Source organism: Harpia harpyja, chromosome 6, assembly GCF_026419915.1.
Source record: "Harpia harpyja isolate bHarHar1 chromosome 6, bHarHar1 primary haplotype, whole genome shotgun sequence".
NCBI lineage: Eukaryota > Metazoa > Chordata > Aves > Accipitriformes > Accipitridae > Harpia > Harpia harpyja.
In genome coordinates, this window is record NC_068945.1 from 59,903,947 (window position 1) to 59,920,675 (window position 16,729).

At 37.3% G+C, this 16,729-nt stretch overlaps 1 protein-coding gene across 15 annotated transcripts in view; it reads right to left on the reverse strand.

Annotated features, from left to right (window-relative positions):
* CACNA2D1 (calcium voltage-gated channel auxiliary subunit alpha2delta 1) overlaps positions 1 to 16,729 on the reverse strand; it is a 433,632-nt gene that overhangs the window by 379,882 nt on the left and 37,021 nt on the right. The window lies entirely within an intron of this gene.

Below are 16,729 nucleotides of genomic sequence, written 5' to 3' on the forward strand. Positions count from 1 at the left end.
TGCACCATTTGAGTCACTTTGCTACCTATCTCCAAGCCAAATAACAGGTAGACCCCTTCAGGATAGTGTTGATGCTTTTCCATGGAGGTTCAACAGAAGCTAATAGGTACAACAGGTCAACAGAGTTATGGTCTGTATTTGCTTTCTCCTTTTGCATTGTATCACCAAGAGTACTCTTACTGCCTTATTTCTTTGCTCATTCACATCCTACATCTCTAACATGGCCACATGAAAGTGATGTATGTTGGGATTTAGGGACCAATTACATTTTCATTGACTATTACAATTGATTCCATCTTTGTTTTAATGCTCCCAGACGTTCTCTTCTATACTTTGCTTTCCAAAATCTGATGTAAAATAAATTAACTTCTTGGTTTAAATCCACAAAGCCCTTATATTATATAAACATTTAGTTCTATAGAGAAATCAGTTTGTTAAAAATCACCTCTTATGGTGTATTATGTTTACCAAGACTTTAAGCCCATCATGTGTATGTGTGAGAACAGTACCAACTCATAAGCACAAGTATGAACAAAAACAAAAAAATGTTATCATCTTCCATTTTTGAATGGTTTCTATTTTTCTGTGTGAAAGAATGAGGTATATGAAAGGTGAAAAAGTGAAACCCATTACCCAAAAGTGTTTTCAAAAGCATAAAATAATAGAACACACTTAGACTTTTTTATGATCCATTTCAGTTATAAAAATTCTGGGTGTTATTTCTAAGAGGAGTTGATAGAAAAAATCAGGGAGGATTGATTTTTAAATTGACTTTTTTTCATTTCCCACTGCTTTGTATTTTTACTGGATATATTCCTCTCTGTCTTAAAAGGAAGCTAGAAGGGTGAGAACACATAGTAGTTAGTTAGTTAAACTTGAAATTTTGGAATAAGTTACCCTTTAAAACATGAATTACTTATTAGTACAATTACTTGTAAATGAAATATGGATAATTTTCCTCTTTAAATTGCAAAAATATTCTTGATTTTTCAATAAATACTTCTTAGATATTATCTAGAATTCCTGCCTCCACACAATTAGCCCACACCTTACCTTTTGAAGTTAGTCACCCAGACTAGTTTTTGTTTTCTTTTTTTGTTTTAATTTGCAATTGAACTAGGCTTCTGCTTCAGTCAATGGAAAAAGGCATTTCCAGAGATGACCCATTCTATCCTCAGCCAGGTGAGCTGAACTACCTATCTCCTACATTGCCTCTAGCGGAGCCCCGGACAATTTTGATTCCTACTCCAGGTTCTCCAGCGTAGCTAGGCCACCTGCTTGACTTTTAGGCAGGTTAGGTTAGACAATATCAGCTTCTAAATTGGAGTAGGAAGAAGTCCACCTTTGTTCTAATTTAATGGCGATTTCCCTCCCCAGTTATAACTTAAATGTAAATAATAATGCTTCTTCCAGTACTGACTGTATATTTACCTTAAAAGACGTTTTTCTTGCATATTCATCTTAACCTACTAGACCTTCTGTAGTGGAAACTGTCCTTGTTTTCCTTGCCTGTACAACAGCTAGTACAGCAGGGTCCAACACAATAAAAAGTAATAACTTCGGAAGGGCTTTTCTAGATTACTATCAAAAGTACAAAATGATAAAATGGCATTCTACAACTCTGAGGAAGGTCAGTATAATTACTTTTGCTTTCCCACAAGAATTTAAATAACACCATTATTATTATTTATAAGGTCTAATGTCAGTATTTCTGCATCTCAATTCTCCCATCTTGTCACAAGACAAAAGTGTACATTTGAGATATTTCATGAACCTCATAGACTGTTTTTCAGAAATGCACATAATCACATCCTATAACTTTCATGGGAAAATTTGGCAGAATGTTTAGAATACAACTTTTTTTTCAGTTAAGGAAACGTATTATCTCATTGTATTATTTTTTTTTAAAAAGTGTGTCTTTAAAAAAAAATGAAACGAGCCTTTAGGGGCTGAAATGCTTGTCTGGTGCTCCTTTTAACTGAAGCCTGTAGTGCAATATCTGTCTGACAGCTGCTCATGGTCAGAGTTTATTTAACAATTGGAAAGCTGTCACAGCAAACGTGAGCTCCCATGACTTAAAGAAGCAGCAGTCATTTTTTTCTGCAAAGGGCACCAACAGAAAGCCTGTACAAAAGGTTAGTTTCTTCCTGTCGTTATTAGTGTGGCATGAACATTGCAACGGATGTTCCACTGAAAGGTGATTACATTTTGCAGCACAATTGATTTTAACCCCCTTCTCCCACACACAGGTTTTCCCCATATCAGACAATGACTAGACAAAAGGAGTGCGCACATGCCTTTCCACAGCAACTTCCAAGTGATTTGAATGATGAAGGGGACTGTCTGGTTAAAGACAGACATGGGTCATTTACTGGGGAATTAGAAGGTACAACCCTGCTGCTGTCGCCTGGGCTGTGATCAGATTGATGAAGAAACAGCCAGAACACTACAGAGCCATCCATCCACATTACACTATTAGCCAACCTAGCATAACAGCTGTTTCGACAGCAGAGAAAGATTTTTTTTCACTTTTCTTCTTTTTTCTTTTTTTTCCTTTTTTTTCTTTCTTTTTTTTTGAAGCAAGACAATGTTTCCTAAAGTCAGAGAATTTTCACAGGTACACCCTTAGTCACACTCCAAGTAGAACTTAATATAGCAGGTGTTAGACTAAGAAATCTTTCTTTTAACTTCATTAAAACCTATTTTTATGTTAAACCTGTATACCAAACTATACTTGCAGAACAAAGCACTGCCCAATTACAAGGGTAAAAGAAACCAAGAGATCTAGATGTAGGACAGCCTGGCTGTAACCTTCTTTCTGCTGAAACTGATGCAATTTTTTTCTGCTGACTTCAAGGAAAGTAGATTCATGTAATTATATGCCATAGCTTTGTAGACCACTCACACTAATTTAAGGTCCATTAGCTGACTTCTGCTTCGATAATGTCTTATAATCTAAAAAGGCAGGCATACAACTTAACTCTGCCAGTTGAAGTCACTTGGTATGTTGGAGATCCACATCCAGCTCTCTTCAGTTGAGAGTACATTTTGCTCAAGTTTCTGAATAGTTCTTGCATACAAAAATAATAATTAAGGTAACGAAAGCTGTAAGTAACAAGAGGAAGAAGCATTTTCAAAATAGGTCAATACTTTTTGGATTATCAAAAAGGAAAAAAATACGTAACACATTGCTTCTAATTCAATAGAGAAGTGGTGTTTGAAAAATGAAGATAAATGAGATTAGACTCAGAAACAGTGAGAGAGCAAGCCTTGCTATATTTTTTCATGCTAACCCCACTCTATTTTCTTGCTCAGAAAAACCTTCATTTTCAGGATCAGATGCTTTTTAGAAGATTTGCTGTCAGTGAAGGAGGGGGGAAAGGTTACAGAATTATTATAAAAGCAGGATTCTCAACGATTCTTTGTCCCTCTTAGGCAACACTAAAGGGCAAACAGAAACTGCTATTGTAATTTATAGAAGACATGTGAAAGAAGAACATATGTTACAACGGAATTACTAACCTTCTACACAGAAATTACCCATGTTGCTGCATTTATACCTCCTACTGCAAAACTACTGAGTTTTAATACAACTATATATTTTGATGACCTATTAAGCTGACAGTACTTGTATTTCAGGTGTGTGGGTGGCTGGATAGATTTATAGAGAACCAGACTTTGGAAGGTGTAAAAAAGGCAGGTTTTGTGTAATACTGAACAAATTGTCGTAGAGTGCTAAAATCCCACTGATTCTAAATCAGGGAAACGAAAGGGTTGGATATGGAGAGACTGATGCAAAGATCACTTAAATCCCATGGTTATGAGATCAAGCTCTTGAATCTCCACTGCATAGCCAGAAAATGAACAAAATAGGGTTATATAATTTAGATGTGATATGAAAACAAATTAAGGCAAATTAGTCTGTATAAGCATTTGTGAATTTTCCACATCTTACTATAGGATTTGTAACAGTCCGGTTAGATGCCACAGAGTGAAGGAGGTTTAAATTCATCATCTAGAGACATGCTCACCTCATTCTATAAGTTCTACAGTTATGAATGCCTCGGGGTGGTGTACAGCCCTCCAATACTTCTTTTTCTGTTGTTTGGAAATTTGCTAATGGACTATATGAAGGTATGACAGCTTACGACTATAGTATAAATAGTATGTATAGTAAATAGCAATGTGTAAGGAAATTAAGGATTTGGAAATTTAAGTGAAAAGGGACGTGTGCTGCAAGTGTTCGGAGATCCCACTTTATTCCAATGAGAGAATGATACAGGCATGTATATCCACTGCCAGCTATCTGTTGAAAAATATATCACACAATTTTGTACAAATGCTTGGAAGAACTTTTGTGTAATAAAAGCAAAGCACAGATTAATTCATGTCATCTAGCTACTGCACTGAGTGAGGAAAATAGGGAAGCTATGCTATCTCTGTGCGTGCAAATGGATGCACAAAATGCATCATCTACTCCATAGGCAAAGATATTTCCTCTGTTGGCAAGAAGAAGAAAAAATACTACTTTGTTTCTTTGCCCTCTTTGACTGTCTTATCTGCCCAAATGTGACAAGCTGCTGACCATGTAGTCTGCAAGGACTTTCCAGTTATAAGACAGCCCCAATAGCCAAGGCCAGAGGGACCCTCTTGCTCTTTCCTGTTTTCAAAATGTAAAACCCTTGCTTGGAATATTTATTTTACATTTGTCAAATTGAAACATTTGGGGAGTAGGACATAATTTCTATGTCATATCTGTCATTCTGTAGAAAGGGTCAATATAGACAGAAAACTCTTCAGGATACACTTGATATTTAGTAGCAGACATTTTAATGCTTAGACTTGGGCTTTTTAAGCTCTTATTTCCCATGTTTAAGCCATCCAGTCACAGAAGCTATTATGATTTTCCAATTTTTTTCCAAACACTCATTCTCTATATAAATGTGGTTCCTCTCTGTCATAGCCTTCACAGAACAAGCACGCAGGAGCACTCACTAATGACTGCTCTACCAACTGCTCTTTCAAGGAATCCCTCTGCACCACAGATAAATGGGGAACTAGGAACCCATTGATGCAGCATTGATACAGACAGAAGGAGAAGGAACGGCCCCCTGATTTGGCCAGCAGCTCAGGAGATTTAAGTTCCACCACTGACTTCCAGGACAAAGTCAGGGGCAAGTCAGTGGCTCATGGCAAGTGACGGGCAGATCTGCCACACCTCAATGACTGCCTACGTCCTAACAAATGGTTTGCTTCTTAATATTGAGTCCCCATGGCAGGTTCCAGGATGGAAATGGTCAACTGTGGATGGCACCATGAGCTGCTCAGTGCTTGGCCCGGTTCCTAGAAAAGCAGAAACCTTTCTCCATCCTCACCCAGAACTTCTAGGCCCAACTAACTCCTTCACCCTGACATCTCCTTTGTAGCCCTGGAGCACAGCTTGAATGGCAGTTTTGCTCTCACCTTCTGACAAAACCTTGCCTAAATATCTCTATCAGAAGGCTTCAAGGGTGGATCTGGGAACAGCACCCTCAGACCCAGAGGCTGGACCCCCTCACAGCTGCTCACTCCCATTGAAATACCCTCGCTTCATGTTTCTGTTCAGTTCTTTATCTGTAATTGCACTTTCCACTTTAACAAGTGTGTGGTAGATTCTCCAAAGCATCCAGATGTTAAACAGGAGTGACCGAGTAATTGTTTAAATATGGTGTTCACTTTCACGAGCCAGGATCAGGGCATGGTCACACTATTTTATAAGCTCGCTCAGTAAAAACCAAGTGGCTGACAGGTGCTTAGCCACACATGTTCGTAATTGCAGCTTCTGCTTCACAAATATTTCCCTTTGCCAAAAGTGTTCTTTTGGAGTCTAAAGCTTCCTAACAAATAACATGAAAAATATCCTCTAATGGAAATTACTGTTGCACAAAATATCATTTAATAATTTAAGCTCAATCTTTAATGTAAGCCTGACATAGAATCAGCTGCAAAATTACTATAAGCTGTAAAAAGAACTCCTTAAAAATTATTATGCTTTAATTATCAAAGATTATAGTGCTAAAACAGTTTAACAGAGAAGACATAACAAATTTTCAGCTCAAATGACTATCAGTAGTCCTCAGATGTGTTTCATTAAAGGCTTTTACAATCAGATATACATCTAGTACCATTTATTGCTTAGCAATGGAAAAACAATCAAACGTTCAAAATCTAGTTACCATTTTTGTGGCTGAGAAACATAAGTTCAAAATGAAGATTCCCTAATTTGTTGCTAATTTGTACTAGATGAAATGCAATCATTTTGTTTTAAATTGCAGTGGCCTAACATATGGCCTAGCATATATATCTCATGGAACTGCAGCCACCAGAGAGACCTGGCTATTTTTGCCCCCACTGGAGTTCCCCCGGAATAGCATCTAAGATGCCTCTTATCCTCTCTTTGCTTCACCTCTGATAACTAGTATTTAAAGAGTGTCCAATGCAATCTGGACTAAGTTCATTAATACAAACACAGATACTCCACTAAAATCATACATTCAATTTGGTAAAAAGGAGACCGAAACTGAATCTCACATACATCACTACAGTTATTCCAGTACTGTAGCAACTAAACCTGGATTAGAAGCTGGTCCCGGTGCAAAGTAACATGAAAACGCTGCTATTTTTTGATGGTTTTATACTATATGGTAAGTCTGTTAATGGTATAATGCCTTTGGAGAATAAAAAAGCATGTCTTAAAAAAATGATTGAAAAATAAATCTCGGTGTAATGGAACTTTACAAAGTACTTAACTGCACAATTTTGCTAAGGCTTTTCAGGCAAAAAAATTATTTTATCAGTTGTGTTTAACATATCACACTCACACTTTAACCATCATTTATATTGAAATTACTTTTTCCCCAAACTAATAAGCATTACATTTTAGCCCCAGAAAAAAAGTATAAAGAAATTAAAATATGGCATATTGGATACCAGTAAAGAAGACATTAAAGGAAAAAAGAAAGAATTTCTTACAAACCAGGAACGTATTCAGAAACTTACTTATGCACATTCATTCACATGTATGCGCACCAATTCAAACCAGTGAGAATTTCATCTGAGCCACCCAATTTGTGCCATTACTATTGCAGTATCTTGTTTTCATGCATCTAGAATGCAGAAGCTACACATATGGACTGGACTTGTGTGCCCTCTGTACTGAATAAACATACAAGCCACCACAATAAGACACATACATTTATCTCCTTAAAGCATGCAATTGGTTTGATCTGTTGTTTGCGGTAGGACATTTACCTTTTTTCATAATATACATGAAGAAACCATAGTATCTAGGTATAACTGTGTGAAAATGGAGACTACATAATTTTTGCATAATGCAGCAGTATAATATCACTGTACCACGAGATGGTATGATCACACTGAATGCAAAGCCTGCCTCAGCCTGACAAAGAAATACAGGATCAGACCTTAGATTGAAAAAAAAACTTACTGAAGTAATACAAAATGTATAGTAATTCAGGTAAAAATTAAAACTGTAGTGTTTCTTTTTCTAGATTATCTATCATTGAATGTATACAGAGTAACCTTTTTTGGTTTAGGTTATGCAGCACTGAATGTATATACTTAACAGGAATGCCAAGACAAGCTTTCAGAGAAATGGCCACATGTCCATCTCATTTTGTCCCCACCTACACTTCTGAGGAAGTGAACAGCAAAATCTCCCTTGAGTTTAGCAGTACATGGATATGTTCTTAAATCAGTGTATCTCACTGTCTTTCAGGGAGCTGAGATATAAATCAGCACCCGTATTAAAAACTAGAGGGGTTGGGGGTGGGGGGGTAGTGAGAAAAATGGGTATTAAAGTACTTGACCTCTCACAGAATATATTAGGTAAGCGCAACTAAGGCAATGACATTGCATCAGCTGGGAGCTCAGTTGCTCACTTCTCTGTATTTACCTGGTTGTCTGATGTGGGTTTTGGTTGTAGCAGCCGAAGTCCAACACAGAGGACTGACACTAGCACCAGCAAATCATTGAAGTACCCTGTGCCAGTGGCTTTGCTGCAGCGAGGTACATGAGCCAGTGAGTAATTCCACCTATGCAAGTGGCACTAGTCATATAATTTAAGTACACAGCTGAACTGAGAGTCTGCACTCAGATCCTGTACAGCAAGTCTACCTTTTCTGGATTTGCCACTTGCCTAAATGTAAAACTTAAATGTAAAAATAGAGGGATGCTTAAAGATAAGCAGGTGTTTGTTTATGCACTGCGGAAGATAGGGCTTGATTGTATAGGGAGAATCTTCCATATAACTCCGTATGAAATCATTATTATTATTAAAAAGATGTTATTTATAATAGTCATTTAATATGAAACTCATTTTGAAAATATTCTATGATCATTTAAGCCCTGAAAAAAGCAATAAAGGTTGGCAAAAACAGCGTAGGGTTTTTTTACACAACCATGAGCTGTTTGCTACCAAGCTTCACATTTTATAACCTCCTTTCAAATGCAGTTTTCTGTGATGTTGATCCCTCTTGTTTAATAATGACAAGGATTCATAAATAAAACATCTATTATATCAGATAGCAGAATGCCACCCTCTGATAAACCCATTTTGTCTAAGAGAAAAGACCCAACCTGACTCCAACTATATTCCATCAATGTAATGCTACTCTTCTAATTTATGATATTTTTTCAAATTATTATATACTTTAAGAAATTTTTGTTGTACAGTGTACTCCAAAGAATATTACTTGAAAGCTGCACATCCAAATTAATCAGCTGTTTCATTTGCAAATATATTCTTCCTTTCAAAGCCTGTCTTCCAATGTGCAAAGCTGTCACCTCCTTAACGTGCCACTGCTGTGGCATGTGTAGTAATAGCATTTATAGTAATGAAGAGACATTTTTTTGGAAAGACCTAAATAAACTCTGTCTTCTGAAAGATAGGCACTATCTGCATTCAGTGCTGCCATTTAAAACAAAAAGTAAAATATCACGACAAAAGACGCAAAAGATGAAAAGCAGAGATTATTGTACAAGCAAAACTGGCACGGAATATTAAGTTTCTACATAAATTAACATCAAAATTAGCATAGCCATGCTGTCTTTAAATTCTTTCCATTTCACAAAGTCGCGCTGAATTACACTGAGTTTTTGCTAAAGGCGCAGCTGGCATGTTGTGGTTCCTGGGATGCAAATGCATATTAATGGCTATTTGAAAAGGATAATAGTACATGAGAAAATAATCAATGCATTCTTCTCCTCCTGTTCAAGAGGTTATCAATCTGTTCCCACACACACTGCAGTTTTCTGTCTTGAAAACAGTTTTGAAAACTGTCCATTACTATATGAGGTCCGAATCCATGAACTCTTTGTACCTTAGCCAGCCTAGGTGAGGTCAGGACTCCTGACCACAGGATAAGGACAGTGTCTGCACAGGCTGCTGCAGGTAGACCTTAGATATATTAAAATCATGACTAAGTTTCTCTAGGGTGTTAGACAGACCAGCTGTATATCAGAAGAGCTAGCATCCTGTAAACTAGCAGAAAAAATCAGTGCAATTACCCTGTAAAAAACCAGCAGCAAAGAACCAGCAGCAACCAAACCCATATTTCAATCTTCCACTTTACAAAATTAACCTTTTGAAATGGGTAGTGTCAGGCTTCACAGGCCAGTTCAGTCACGAACAGCTGTGCAGGTCTTATATTTCTGTTGTAATCCTTCAATAGCAGTATATAGTATTTTTCTTAAATCTGCAGAAACTGGAGATTGAAGGATAATGCTAAATGTCATTATTGAAGTGATATGGAAGTCTCAGCTTCATTCTTTAAAAGAAAAAGAACTCTTACAGATAGCTCACAAACTACTTACATAAACCTTAGAAAAATAAAGAGTATGTACTCATGATGTTTGGGCTTCACTTTTGAACGCCTGTTTGACGAGACTGCAAGTGTTTGACTCAGAAAGCTCAGGCACAGAAATGGTTTCCAACTGCGCACACAGGGCCAAAGGGCTGTAAGGGTCAGTTCGCAGTAAAGCTGAACAAGAATGACATTAAATGTAATTCAGCTCTAAAACAATGCCTTCTCAAAGAGTCTTTGCTCTCCTTTCTCAGGCTGGGGTAAACGCTCTAAGGTCAGGAGGCCACAATGCTTGTCAGCGCATTCAACGCACATTAAACCGACAGGCTATTAAGGAAGAGTCTCTGACATTTACTTGGGAGCCAACCCTCCCCTCTTCCACTTGTCCCCTTCCCCAATTTCAACACATTCTCTAATTAAGCATCAATACAATGCAATATAATTGATGTAGTAGTCATTACTAGGAATTACCCATTCTCCTGTCAAATCAAGAGTGTACAGAAAGGGCTGTGTTTGAAATGGGTGAACTTAATTGCCTGATGGTCCCCAAGAGGGATGTACAAATAGATCAAGACATCACACACGCACAACTGATCTCAGCTCTGACACAAGCTTTTTGTCACTCCCTCATCTATCTTTGCTTACTAGGGTTAGTGGTGGCTGGAGTCGACACCGGACAATTTAATAAATAAGAGCATTGGATGTGTTTCAAATGAAGCATACCAGAATGCAGGATTTAGTGACATTTTGATTAAAAGTCCATACATAGCGAAGGCTTTTTATGAGGCAGCTGCTTAAAAGACAATCTATTTGAGTAAAAACAGAGCAGGGTAGCTGGTATCCCTTGGCAATTTACTGTGAAACATTTGTTTGCTTCACAACGATTTGATTCACAATCATTGCACTTGCATGGTTGGTTGATTAAATCAGTATCTCTAGCAGTCATTACAGTGAGCAAAGAAAAAAAAGTCAATTGCTAAAGTAATGCCCTTCTGTGTTATGCAAAATAGATAAATCACAAGAGTGCCTTCCATTTCCTTTTCCAGCACCTCATTCTCTGTTTCAATTTCCCAGTACCTCACCCTCTGTTTCAATTTCCCAGTATAAAGTACTGGGGTTTTAAGTTAGACAGTCATAAATAGTATTTAATTAAGAAAAGTGTTAATCCAGAGCAGTGGTGATAGCTGTTCTGAAGGGAGTGCACTACCAACTGTTTAATAAACAATTGCAGATTCGCTGATATTGATCTAGGAAAGGATTGATTTTTTTTTTTTTTAAAGAAAAGAAAAAGAAGGGTATTCAAATAGAAACAACAACAGTAATTTGAATCTGATTACGCAAAGAATACAAGCCAGTCTCCACCTCAGTCTGTCTCTCCCTATGCTGTGATCTACACTGTGACAGGTAAAGAGATGCCTTGGTTCCAACCTGGACTACCAGAAGTAACTAAAGCCTACTTAAAAGGCACAGATATTAAGTAATCAGGCAACAGAAAAGAAGAAAATAAGAACAAGCCTGGCAAGCAGGGAAAATGTCAACTCTGGAGGGTCATGCTGCATTTATTTAGGCCTGGATGGGTGTCAATAAGTAGAAGAGAGCAATAGCTGACAGGGACAGAAAGTGGGAATGAAGGGATAGCTCTTATACTGCAAAAGCACAAACTAAAAGATTGAATTGCTTAATTTAGATAAATCTCTGTGAATGAGAGCATTTCAACTTTTTTAAAAATTTTATTTTATTTATAAAATGCTACCCTAGGCAGTTTCCACATTGCTCAGTGAAAAGGCTGTCGATATCAGTAGAGAAAGATGAAGGAGCCTTTTATACTAGGTGCAGTTTCTGCATTTCTCTTCATTGTCATGACTGTAATACAATTTTTCTGTGACAACACACCAGATTCCAAGGATACACTGAATGCCTCAACAGCTCTGAATATGTAACATTCCCCAGATGGAAGGGAAGGCAAGAACTTTAGTACAACTGTGTTCTCATGTTCACCATAAAGATAGTTCTGAAACAGTAGAACCATACCTTTGCCAGACACTTAATCACTAAGTGTCACAGTCTGTACAATTTTCTTCTTATTTTTGTCTGCATCTGACACGTTAGGCTAGTAGTTTCTATATCAAAGTTCTTTCTTGCCTGTTCCATTGCATGCCTGTTAAAATAAACTTCACAGCATGGTAAGGTATGTGTCATTTGCTTATTTCAACATACTCTCTCACACAGATGTATTTCTAATGAATTAGTAGTACCTGAAAAACCTTACACAATATGTGTAAGTCAAATAAAATTGCCTGCAACAAGCACTAACCCATTATCCAAGTTTTTTCAAAGATTCTAGTTAGATTGCACAGAATAAAGGTAGGTCAGAGTCTTCTCCAGATAAAAACTGATTTGTTACACTGCGACCATGAAGCCAGCTTTAAATGTAGTGCCTGTCCCATTGCCCACCTCTTACATCCTAGTTACTGATTTTACAATGCACACAGAGGTGCAGTGGAAGGTCCTATATTTTCTTTCTTTGTGGATTTCAGGCATGATATTAGATGAATATAGCACATGGGATCCAAACAGGACCAGATTCTTAAGTGTGATTTGAATGATCACTATCTGATCAACAGCCTTTGAGCCATCTCCATGTGCCAAGAAGTAAGTTTCACTGAGTTGAGTCTTTTATGAATACAAATAGTTGTATTTCTCTCGCTCAACCATCTTCACTAATCTCTTGTTTATTTAAGAGGCTGTTAAAGAAATCATGAAGAATTGTTATCCTTATGTAAGAGGTTGTTAAAGAAATCAGAAATCACGAATCAGGCCTCAAATTCAAGAGTGTGGTTTGAAATGTATTTATTTATGCTTAAATGTAATATTCAGAATATTTTTTTTTACCTTGGCTTTATCTGGGTCATTTGAGAGAGCTGACAACAGCCCTTTAAGTATTAGCCCAGCTTCAGGAGGTAGTAAAGGCAACAAACCCCTTCACTGATTTTGTTGTCTGAAAGTTAAGCAGCATAACAGGCAGGTGCTTTATGGGCAGACCATCAAAGTATGTTTACCTGACACAAATTATGAGTGGTTTGTTTGACTCGCACACCTTTAGTGTTCTGTTACATGATTAACTCTATAGAGACTATATCCTTACTGTAACTTTACACAGTGCTTAGCGCTTGGCAGTTCAAATTAATTCTCTGAGTTTTTTCTTAGTACAAGCTTGAGATATTTTTCAGTGCCTGGAAGATCTGTGTACTCAACCTCCATTACATTAATGACAATCTGAGGGGTATTTGTGTGATCTGCTTTAGGTTCTCACTGTAGGTTTCTACATCGCCTCTTTGAAAGTTTCTGCCTCTTACCATTCATTGACTGTGTGGGGAGTCAAGTGCCTGAATTGGGCTTTCTGAGTTGCACCTAAGGATTGTATCATGGGGTAAATAAATAGTACAGGAGCTTTCACAAGTTTCTAAATCCCCATGGTTGTTTTGCAAAAGAAAACATTCCTTCACTAAATTGTCAACCTGTCTGTCTCAACAAAACCCCTCTCTTAAATTCAAGTGAGAGGTTGAGAATGGGCCGGTCTACCACATCTACAACCACCTGATCTCTGTGGGTATAGAAGAAGGTAAACAAAGACAGAGACATCTGACCACCCACCCCCCACCCCACCCCCGTTTGCAGAATTAGCATGTCCTTTTTTCTACCAGCAACCATGATTGCTGAAGGCTATCTGGAAAGCATTCTGAGATCAACTGATGTTTAAAAGGCCCTTAGCACACAACAAAGTAGCACAATCAAAATTTGATCCATTTATAACCCTTTCTAAGCATGTCACTGAAACATAATCTCTTTTCATTTAAAATAGGGGAGTGCAGTGCTATGTGAGATCTGTTGCCTGCAGTACAACTGATGATACTTTAGATAAGAAGGATGAGATAGCTTTCAGTCTTAAAAAGGTAACAGACCACTTTAATGAAAGTTTATAATTTGTGTTTAATATTTAATCAACTTAATACTTTGATTTATGTAGGCTACTGTATATCCTCCAAGAGAAAGAGGAGAGTACTTTCACAGAAGAACATTTGGGGAGAAAAATGTTGACATTACTGCTCAAGTTATACTCCTAATTATGTATAAATCTTTTATAGTTCTTCTGTTTCTCTGAATAAATTACTTTCACATTGCAAACACAAAATCAAACATTTCTAAACTGTGGTTTATGATAAGCACGCATCATAAAACACTAGCTTCTCCCATTTCCAGTACAAAAGCAGCTCTAGTATCAGACACCGGGAGAAGCATTAATGCATGCACAATACAGGTCTATTGTCATGTTCTTCAACTCTGTAGAAATCCTTTATTGAGACAGCGAAAAGCAGTTCCTGATAAAATAAAACAAAATGGAGGCAAAACAGTGATGTGTCATGAAAAGGCCAAAGAAGAAGAGAGTAATAGATTTACGCACAAAAGTCATGAAATTCTTAATGATGGTGTCAGATTTGGGTATCTACGTCCTCAGTACATAGTGTTAGTTGAGATGAAAGGTCTATGTATATAAACTTTAATATCACAGTACAAGGGTTTCCTCCATACACACTCTCTTTTTATAGTACACAACATAATGAGATACTGAAAATGTGCATCAAAATGTACTGAAAAAGTATGTGATGGCTATCGGCTTTCCTATACCGTTACCATACTCTTGACAACTGCTAAATACAAAATAATCAAGTAGCATGTTCTGGACTAGTAAGCTGTAAAACCTGTTGCTATTCACTGTCATGATAAGACTGCAGTATTCTCTCTCCTCCACTTCCGATGGGATACTTTGAAATTGTCTCTTGCTCAACCTAAAATCACATATCCCTTAGCAAGAGCACATTTACTGCACTGACTTTTGACTTTTACCATTTCCTTTCAAATGCCAATCCAAAAAGCGTGTCAGCACAGGAAGAGTCACATCATCATTCACACAGTCCATTGGTAATGGTCTTGGGAGGCAAAGTGGGCCGATTGATTTTGTTCCCACAAGAAAAAAGTAAATGACCTATGAAATGTGAAGCTGACCTTTTATTTGTTATCAGTCATCTGGACAAGTAAAAGGGACCACCCTCTTTGTTATGCTTATTGGCCTTTTGTCAACACTACATGCTCCAAATTGGTATTTCCTGAAAGGCTAAATGAATTACAAGTGACCTGCCAAATCATAAAGGAAATCATGGCAGAACCATAAAAAGAATCATCATCCTTGTCATGGTTTCACTAGACTTTCGGGCAAGTAAGTGTGAGCAGAAATAGCTTAGTCCTGGCAAACCTCTAACTTCTCCCCTAATATTCAGAGAGAAGCAGCAAGCAAAACCGTACTGAGCAGTTGTACCTCTCCACATCCACTCAAATCCTCAGCACTCCCTTGATGCAGTAAAATAGGTATCTCGTTCTACATTGCTTTGCACTACTTTCACGTTGGTGTAAGCTGATTGCATTTAGCAGCTTCCAGAGTAAGAATGACATGGCAATACAGAAACCAAGTCCTACTACTTTTCTATTGCGAAAAATGGACATTAACCAACAAGGCATTAAAAATTTCAAAAGAAAAGCCAACGAACAGCTTTGTATATGGCTACAGTTAAACGATAGGCCATTATTTCTTTCTAAAGCTACCTGCTAATGGATTTAGCAAGATGCTATGTGCTCCTTTCCAAGCTTGCCTCTCCCACAAGCACAGGACAACCGCTCAGGGACAACCAGCTCTCTAATTTCCCCAGGTGTCATGTCACCTTTAGGCACAACAGGCCAGAGGGTCTCAGGGACTGGTCACAACTGATTCCTCCAGAGCTGTGTCTATTCACACCTCCTCTAGGGAAATATTACTCACCTTGCACAGCCGTAAACTTTAACACTGAATTTCTCATACAGGGCTTTTTTTATTCATGGCACTATGCTATCAAGCCTAACAATGGGCAAAGTGCTGAGGCTAGCTGTCTTGTAGCTTGAATCCAAAGAATCCAAACTATGGCTCTATTTTATACACATTTACCAAGTCCCTCATGCATTAGCTCATGCATTCTTCCAGTAGTTCTCATTTTCTATGATATATATACCATTTAGTTCATTGTTTTAGCCATATGCTAAACACACTCTCAAGCTCTAGTTACTAGCAAACAGCACATGTTTTATTTGTGCCATGTATTTTCAAATGCCTATTTAGATGTTTCTTGGTCTGTACATCTTCTACTATAGGTGGTTTGTGTAGACTTCTGTTAGTCCTTTGCTAGTCAATTCTGTGACTATGCACAGCCTAGTCGACAGTTAAGTGTTTTACTGCTTAATCAGCCATATATTCAAGCTTCCAATACTTAAGAGACATGCATGCAGCAGACCTAGTATTTTTCAGACTCATATAACGCTGCTTTAGCCTTAAGCAAAGAAAAAATGGATGCTATGACAGGTTCCTTTCAGCCAAATTCTATTAATCCAATAAAACTCTTACTGCAAATAATTTCACCATTTAAGGACTTAAATAATATGATTCTTTTCACTGAACTCAATGAAGCCTATCTAAACAGAAAAAAAAAAAAAGTAGGTATTAAAAGAAGTTATTTTTATTTTTTAAAAAAATCATTTTGAAAAGGTTAAAGCAAATTTACACATGTGCTCCTGGCAAAATCTGACCATTTTCATCCTCCCTAAAAAACTGTTTTAAACAAAGTGAAAGGAGGAAGAATAACAAAAAAAACCTGGTACTAGAGAAACACAAAGCTGTTGCTGAAAGAAAGCATATAATTTCTGTGTTGTCTGTAGTGTAATTTTTTTTTCACATAGCTCTGTTTCCAAAAGATGCTGAGCAGCTATAAAATATTTTCACTGAC